Below are 10,184 nucleotides of genomic sequence, written 5' to 3' on the forward strand. Positions count from 1 at the left end.
TAATGACTTCATTTGCTGTTTTTCAGTCCTTTGAAGCAGTCAAGACCAGCTTTGTGATTTCCAAAAAGTACATAAAGCGCTATAAAAAGACCTTGTTGCTTTTGTATTTGAGCTAGTAAAGCTTCACACCTGAATGTTGTACATTGTTTACGTTCTTGTATTTCACGGTGTTTAGTACCGTAATGGGGATTTAAATTGTAAACCTTAACCGGCTTTACTTCTGACTTCAGTAAATAAATAGTCTTTGTTAAGAAATTGCAGTTTCTATCTATTGCACTTACAGTTCTGTTTGCGAACACATTACGGTGAAGATGGATAAACTCACACACACCTAAATCATAAACTGAGAGGGAAATACCCCCCCCCCCCCCCCTAAAAAATAAAATAAAATAAATTAATTACTTAATTTCAGTTCACATACACTGACACATTTCAGATTCAAGTCTATTTTTTTTTAAATAATTATTTTAAAGCTCAGAAATGGCTTTAACACAGCTAACACTGAAACATAAAATATCTTCTTTCACTTATTTTTCGCTTTTATTGATACACAGCTTTGACCACTTTCACTTTAATCAAGATGTTTCTGACTTTGAAATATGTTTATGAAACGTTATGCTTTAGCAGAATATGACTTATAACGTCCCATTTCTCACAATACAGTGAAATATACAAACACATTTTTAACACAGATGTCACTTATAAAGACTTTAATCAGTATTGTTCAGCACAGACAAATCCAAACGCTGCTTTACAAATTTTTTATGTATTTATTATGGCTGTCAAACGATTAAAATTTTTAATCGCGATTAATCTCAGAATTTCATATAGTTAATCGCGATTAATCACATTAAAAAAAATCTGTGTAAATGTTATAGAAAACAAGGATTTTTAAGTGAAATGTTACAGTTAAAATGGTGAACACATTTTATGCTAAATGTACTGATGTTAAAAACTGCTGGGACAAGAGAAAACTGTTTTATTCACTCACATACTAGGCAGTAATACTATCCAGTGGTTTAATGGACGTTTCTACACGAACTGAGTGTGTTTAGACTAGGGTGGCCAGATTCATACTAACAAAAAGGAGGACATTACACCCCAAAAAGCCGGACATCATATTAGGAACAGGGGGACATGATACTGCAACACACAGAATGAATCCAGAACCCATATAACAGAGTTTTTGACCAATTTAAGCAAGAATTATATAACAAATGACTGTTTTACTCACTAAATGTTGTGTCTTTTCATATTTAGGTCCATTCATCGCTGCCTCAAAAGTTTACTTTTTGGCATTTTCACCGCGTTCCTGATTATGAGAGCTGAGTGATTGACTCAGGTAGCGCGGTGTTTACAAAACAGAGAGGGCGGGCGAAATTCAACCACCCAATCACAGACTAGCATTTAGAGGGCGGACCTTCTCCGATTGGCCAGTGGTAGCTCTATAAGGAGTCAAATGAGGCTGTTAAACCAATGATATACAAAGCATTTGTTTCGACATGTACCTGAGCCAATGGTAAATAATATTGATCAAAAATGAAACCAGTTCACTCCAAAAGGAGGATTTTGAAGTGTCCGTCCTAGCGTTACGTGAATGGAGGACTGGCAGCTTCTTTATTATGCAAGTGCATTACTACGACACTACGACGCTCGGTAACATTATGTTAACAAACCGCAAATGAAAAACGGTGGCAAGTCCGACATTCAAACGTTTGTTCTACCAGTCAAGTCTCAACATGAACTAGAATTTGCGTTAACGGCACTAATTTTTATAATCGCGTTAAATTGAGATTGCGTTAATGCATTATTATCGCGTTAACTTCGACAGCCCTAGTATTTATTTGTTTAATGTATTCATTGTTTATGTATTTATTTAGTTATTCAATCACACCCACTAACACCCACTTTACCAAAACATCTATGGCTCTAGCAGTCCAGGTGACACATATCCAGGGCCAGCTGTAGCCTAGTGGTTAAGGTACTAGGCCAGTGACACATCTGCAAAAACTAGAAAAAAACACTGGCGTTGTCCATTTATATATTACACATTTCAACACAATTTTACCCTCATGTTTTATTTACCCTACACCTCCTCCTACACTGCTGCAGGTGTTTTAGATCTTTGTTTTTATCATAACGTGTCTCTAATGTTACTTTCACAAGCACTGAAAGGTTTCTAAAGCTATTTGTTTGTTTCAAATTCAATATTCACTACAACTGTACTGATTTGAACTAATATGATTTTTTGATCATACACTGCTGTATTCTCCCACCACAGTCTTTCCGTATTGTACGCGCTTTACATGAGGCCTACTCCGAGCAGCTGCGGTCACAGTGGGTGGTCACTGCTTAACTCCGCCTCATTGTCTTCAACTAGGTCCGGTAGAGGGAAATAACAGGCTTGCTGTGAACGCTCGTCCTGCTCTGAAACGCCAGGGACGCACCTTGTACGGATTCGGGGGTTAAACGTTCAGACCTCCACGCTAACACAACTAACTCATATTTTCTACAAAAGAGAAAGTCCTCCTGCTTTATTATTAATATTGTTATTATTATTAGTAGTAGTACGTTCACTGATGCGTAGATGTGCAAATCACTCGTTTAGCCCCAAAAGCTTGAAAGCATCATTATAAGTAAAAATAACACATTCACTGATGCATTTTTTTTATCAATTCATTTATGTAGCCTTAAAAGCTTGGAATTATCATTAGTAATTTTAGTATTACGTTTGCTATCAGATCTCTCGTTTAGCCTTCATACGGCGTGTTTGCATACTACCAATGTACAGCCATACTGTAGATTACACTACAATCATTAACACGATCTTTGTGTAAGATACATACATATGTAAATATATTATAAAATTTAATAAAATATTGCTATGGATTATTTTATATTCGGTTTTAAAACATATATCGACCTCAGATTAAGCGGGAACAGACAACAAAGAACAGATTCTAGTGAATGGGGCAGAAGGGGCGTGGAACGGTATGTTGTCTGTGCAATAGAAACCCAGGACTTTGGACCAATCAGAGTTACGTGTTCCAGCTTGGCTTACTCAGCATGCAGGGTTAATAAAGCGGGCGTGTAGAGCGTCTATATTCACTTGCAGTTTGTTCTAGAGGAAACAGCAGCATCATGTTCAAGAGTAAACAGCAGCATCATGCCCGAACCAGCGAAGGCCGTATGTTATCGAATGTTATCAGGGGTTCAGGTTAACAATCAAATGAACAGATGTATAATATCAGCTTACGCAGATGACATAACTTTGTTCATAAAAAACCAAAGAGAATTAGATAGAATCAATGATCACTTTTTAAATTATGAGAAAGTATCTGGAGCAGTTTTGAATCAAAATAAAACAGAAGCAGTATGGATTGGTGACCCAAAGAGTAAACCAAGTCTTAGTATACAAGTAAAAGATGAAATCACAGTACTTGGTATACAAATAAGCAATGAGAATGCATTAGATAAAAATTGGAATAAGAAAATATTAGAAATTACTGAAGAGTCCAACAAATTAATGAATTGGAAAACAAGTTATGAAGCAAAAATAAATTTAATTAATGTCTTTATATTAGCAAAATTATTGTTTCTATCCATTGTATTTCCACCAACGCAAAATATAATAACAAAATTGAACAAAATTTGTATCAGAACAATATGGGGTAGAAACTTCGAAATAGTTAAAAGAGAATTCCTATATAAAGCTAAAAAGAATGGAGGACTAGAAGCAACTAATTTTGGAATAAAGCTTAAAATTAATTATTGCAAACATATTAGTTTAAGCTTAGCTCGAAAAGTAGCTTGGTTAGGGAATACTGATGAATGGGCCAAACTAAGAGGGAAGAAAAGGAAAGATGTCCCCTACTATAAACTGTTATATGGCGACTTTGTCGAAAAATATAGACTTTTGGAAATAAATTGGGTCACGCAGTCCAATAAAATAATTCATAAAGAAATTGCGAATTACACATATAATGGTATGATACAGTTTAAAGACTGCACAAAAGAGGAAAATGAAAATCTTATAGATTTATTACAAAATAAAATAATATCTAGAAAATTGAAAGATACAATGTGGTTGTCAGCCTTAGGTAGATTACCGGTGAGAGCAGTAGTAAAGTGGAGTTGTTTTGTTAAAACTAACTTATGTCCAATGCCAAATTGCAACGAAAACGAAACAGTTGGGCATTTACTAGTAGACTGTCAACGCTCCAGAGAAATTTGGAATTGTATTAAGGACTTGGGATTAGATATAGAACTGTCTAGGAAAAACGTCATTTATGGTGGCTTTAACCTTGATAAACTATGTGGGAAAAGACTTTTGTATTGGATTGTGATTGCTGTAGTGGTGAATCAAATATGGAAAACTCGATGTAAAATGACAACTGAAAATGTGTATATTGATTGTGAAGATGTAGTTAAACAATGTATGGCCAAATTAAAATGCATGAAAAAATGTAAAATGAAATCTAAACGCATGACAATTCCATGGGACCTTTTTAATGGACTTTAGACAAATAGTGTTCGAGTTTAATTAATTCTAAAAGAAAATGTAAATATTTGTATTATTACATGAAATGTATCAATTAATGTAATATTGCTGTACGTGTATGATGTAAACGATATTTGTAATGTGATATAAATTTGTACAATAAAGTTTATTTAAAAACCCGAAGGCCGTACTATAACATAATACGTTTGGAAGTCCTTTTCTAGAATCTTATTTTTCCTTTGTATAAGTAGTGTACCTTTAGGTCCTACTTATTGGACTCTCCCCAACAAACATGGCCCCATTTGGGGCCCAACCTACCCAGGTCGGAAGATACTGGGTAAGGTTGAAATTTGTTGGGGAAGGGGAAGTACCGAATCGTAGCACAGTTGGAGCACATCTCATACGTTCTGAGTGGATAGAAGCTAAAGACATTTACTCTTTTATCACTTTACAAAATCAAAGAGAATATGAGCTGGTTTTCTACACGGAGCATATGTTGAAAAAGTTTTGCCAGCTATTCAATGCTTGGATTGGGGAAGGCTTTTGGAAAAACTGGAATATCACAAGCTCAGCTCCCCAAGATATTGTCCATATTATCATCAAGTTCTGGACTGGACGAATCGCCGATGAAGACGTAAATTGCTATATCAGAAGATACTGTGAGATTCTACAACCTCCGGATAAGCCAGTGGATCAGTTCGGAATATGGTATGGAGTAAGAAGATATAAAGTCAAGCTAAGAACGAACGAGAATGGAGAGATCCAGCAATTGCCCAACACTATAGCTATGGGTCCTTATGTAGGAAAGATTTCATACCCTGGACAAATTCAACGATGCTATATATGTAATTCCGCTCAACATCAGGTTAAGGATTGTGATAAAATCAAATGTTGGAAATGTGGACAGTTTGGACACAAAGCTAAAGATTGTGTAGCTGTGGAACAGTGCGGACTATGTGGACAAAGCGGTCATTCGTATTTCACGTGTCCTAAATCTTTCAGTAACCTTTTAAAGAAGGAAAGAAAACAAGCACAACCAAATCTACAAGATCCAGAACAAACTACACCTGAAACAAAAGATCCAGCTTGTGATAAACCTGACAACAACGACCAGCCACAACAAGAACAAGTGAATAAAGAATCCAACAGCAGTGAGGAAGAGTCATCCGGTTCAACAAGCAGCGATGAAGCGGATAGCAGTGATGAGGAAGACGACAGCGACAGCGAAAGCAGTGAGGCGACGGATATCGACATTACACCGGCACAAAGACAAGCGGATAACATCGAACAAACAACTACAACAGAACAATTAAAGAGAACTAATGAAAAAACGGAGGATATGGAAACAAATACTGAAACCAACATGGACAAATCACCGAACTTGGAGAGAAGATCGAACACTCAACAACCTGAGATCAAAACTGGAAAACGTATAAGATCCCCAACAGAGACAACAACCAAGAGACCAAAAGATAAGTGAGATGTTCACCCACTTATTTAATGTTTGGGGGGATTAATGTTATAACTTATAATGTAAGAGGAATACAAATGGAAAAAAATAGAACGGAAAAATTAGATAAGCTAAAACGGTTAAAGGCAGATATTTTATTTCTCCAGGAATTAAGATTAAAAACTCATGATGACATAAAAAACGTACAGCAAACATGGAATATAGGTGAATCTGTAATCTCTATAGGCGATGATTCAGCGGATGGTATTGGAATATTTTTTAAAACAAAACAGATAAACATTATTAAGAGAAGAGATTTAATACCAGGTCGACTTTTAGTGATAGATTGCATTTTAGAAAATCAAAAAATTAGGTTAATAAATATATACACAGCACAAGACAGTTTTAAAAAAATACAGCTATTTCAAAAAATGAGAGAATTGTTGCTTTGCAGTCATAACATTATCTTAGCGGGAGACTTCAATGTCATAACAGATAAGGAAGACAGAGTTGATGGATTACCTTTTAAGCTAACCAGAGCAGCAAAAGTATTAAAAGAAATATGTGATGAATGTGGAATGAAAGATGTTTTTAGGGCTTTACACCCTCATAAATCGGGTTTCACAAGATTTGATAGCAAGGCAAAAACGAGAATAGACAGAGTATATGTATCAAACCAAATAAAAGTTGAACAATATAAAACAGAATTGATAATAAATTCAGATCATTTAGCCGTAAATTGTAAAATTCTTTTAAATGCAAAAATTAGAAAAAACTATTGGAAATTAAATTTGAAATGCCTGAAAAATAAACCACTCGTAGATGAATTAAAAAAGGAGGTAAATATATGTAAAGATCTAGATGTTATCTCTAAATCGTATTTTGAATTGTGGCAAATCTTAAAAAATAGGCTTAAAAATATGCTGATTAGGAAATGTAAAGAACTAAATCAAAAAAGAAACCAGATATATGATGAATTACTTACAAATTATATAAAGAACAAAACAAAAATGAATAAAACGCCACAAGATTTAACAGAAATAGATGAACTTAAAGAAAAAATTGATAAACTGAACTGCGATTACCGCAACAGCTTAAAAGTAATGTGTGGCTATGAAGGGCCTGAGAATACTGATTGTAATATACATAATCTTATTAAGAAATATAAAGAACGTAAAGAAACAAAAAATGTTAAAGGAATACGGACAGGAAATAACTCAATAGTAACCAATGGAAAAGAAATAGCTGATGAAATTGTTAAATCATTTAAAGAAATGTATAAAAAAACAAGCACTAATGAGAGTGATGTAAATAATTTCTTAGGAGAAACGATCCAAGGTATAAATGTAAGTTTTAAGGAAATTGTTGGGAAAATCACCAAAGAAGAAGTTAGTAAAGCTATCGCTTCGTTAAACAAAGGAAAATCTCCAGGTTCCGACGGTTTTCCTGCTGAATTTTATTTGTTATTGTCTGATGATTTGTCTGATTTACTTACATCAGTTTTTAACCATGGAATAGAAACAATGGACATGTACGATAGTTTTTATGAAGGTATAGTAACATTAATCTTTAAAAAAGGTGATGAATATGATTTAAGTAATTGGAGACAAATAACTCTAATGAATGTGGAATATAAAATCTTTGCAAAAATTTTAATGAACAGGTTGCAGGTAATTTTAAATTCTATTATCGAACAAGAGCAAACATGTGCAATTAAAGGGAGAAACATGTGGGATAACTTATGTATTATTAGAGAAATTATTACATGCAAAGGCCTTAATGTACCTGGGTTTTTCATGATTGCATTGGACCAAAAAAGAGCATTCGACTTTCTATCAAGAGACTATCTGTGGAGAGTATTGCAATGGTATGGGTTTCCTGATGAATTTATAAATATGGTTAAACTGTTATATAAAGAATCAAAAGTAAGAGTAAATGTGAATGGGAACCTGACTGAAAGTTTTGATATATACACGGGAGTTAAGCAAGGATGTCCACTAAGTGCAGCTTTATATGTGATAGCGATTAGCCCTCTGTTGTTCAAAATTAAAAAAGATCAAATGTTATCAGGGGTTCAGGTTAACAATCAAATGAACAGATGTATAATATCAGCTTACGCAGATGACATAACTTTGTTCATAAAAAACCAAAGAGAATTAGATAGAATCAATGATCACTTTTTAAATTATGAGAAAGTATCTGGAGCAGTTTTGAATCAAAATAAAACAGAAGCAGTATGGATTGGTGACCCAAAGAGTAAACCAAGTCTTAGTATACAAGTAAAAGATGAAATCACAGTACTTGGTATACAAATAAGCAATGAAAATGCATTAGATAAAAATTGGAATAAGAAAATATTAGAAATTACTGAAGAGTCCAACAAATTAATGAATTGGAAAACAAGTTATGAAGCAAAAATAAATTTAATTAATGTCTTTATATTAGCAAAATTATTGTTTCTATCCATTGTATTTCCACCAACGCAAAATATAATAACAAAATTGAACAAAATTTGTATCAGAACAATATGGGGTAGAAACTTCGAAATAGTTAAAAGAGAATTCCTATATAAAGCTAAAAAGAATGGAGGACTAGAAGCAACTAATTTTGGAATAAAGCTTAAAATTAATTATTGCAAACATATTAGTTTAAGCTTAGCTCGAAAAGCAGCTTGGTTAGGGAATACTGATGAATGGGCCAAACTAAGAGGGAAGAAAAGGAAAGATGTCCCCTACTATAAACTGTTATATGGCGACTTTGTCGAAAAATATAGACTTTTGGAAATAAATTGGGTCACGCAGTCCAATAAAATAATTCATAAAGAAATTGCGAATTACACATATAATGGTATGATACAGTTTAAAGACTGCACAAAAGAGGAAAATGAAAATCTTATAGATTTATTACAAAATAAAATAATATCTAGAAAATTGAAAGATACAATGTGGTTGTCAGCCTTAGGTAGATTACCGGTGAGAGCAGTAGTAAAGTGGAGTTGTTTTGTTAAAACTAACTTATGTCCAATGCCAAATTGCAACGAAAACGAAACAGTTGGGCATTTACTAGTAGACTGTCAACGCTCCAGAGAAATTTGGAATTGTATTAAGGACTTGGGATTAGATATAGAACTGTCTAGGAAAAACGTCATTTATGGTGGCTTTAACCTTGATAAACTATGTGGGAAAAGACTTTTGTATTGGATTGTGATTGCTGTAGTGGTGAATCAAATATGGAAAACTCGATGTAAAATGACAACTGAAAATGTGTATATTGATTGTGAAGATGTAGTTAAACAATGTATGGCCAAATTAAAATGCATGAAAAAATGTAAAATGAAATCTAAACGCATGACAATTCCATGGGACCTTTTTAATGGACTTTAGACAAATAGTGTTCGAGTTTAATTAATTCTAAAAGAAAATGTAAATATTTGTATTATTACATGAAATGTATCAATTAATGTAATATTGCTGTACGTGTATGATGTAAACGATATTTGTAATGTGATATAAATTTGTACAATAAAGTTTATTTAAAAACCCGAAGGCCGTACTATAACATAATACGTTTGGAAGTCCTTTTCTAGAATCTTATTTTTCCTTTGTATAAGTAGTGTACCTTTAGGTCCTACTTATTGGACTCTCCCCAACAAACATGGCCCCATTTGGGGCCCAACCTACCCAGGTCGGAAGATACTGGGTAAGGTTGAAATTTGTTGGGGAAGGGGAAGTACCGAATCGTAGCACAGTTGGAGCACATCTCATACGTTCTGAGTGGATAGAAGCTAAAGACATTTACTCTTTTATCACTTTACAAAATCAAAGAGAATATGAGCTGGTTTTCTACACGGAGCATATGTTGAAAAAGTTTTGCCAGCTATTCAATGCTTGGATTGGGGAAGGCTTTTGGAAAAACTGGAATATCACAAGCTCAGCTCCCCAAGATATTGTCCATATTATCATCAAGTTCTGGACTGGACGAATCGCCGATGAAGACGTAAATTGCTATATCAGAAGATACTGTGAGATTCTACAACCTCCGGATAAGCCAGTGGATCAGTTCGGAATATGGTATGGAGTAAGAAGATATAAAGTCAAGCTAAGAACGAACGAGAATGGAGAGATCCAGCAATTGCCCAACACTATAGCTATGGGTCCTTATGTAGGAAAGATTTCATACCCTGGACAAATTCAACGATGCTATATATGTAATTCCGCTCAACATCAGGTTAAG

This window comes from Trichomycterus rosablanca, chromosome 15 (genome assembly GCF_030014385.1).
Source record: "Trichomycterus rosablanca isolate fTriRos1 chromosome 15, fTriRos1.hap1, whole genome shotgun sequence".
Classification (NCBI taxonomy): domain Eukaryota; kingdom Metazoa; phylum Chordata; class Actinopteri; order Siluriformes; family Trichomycteridae; genus Trichomycterus; species Trichomycterus rosablanca.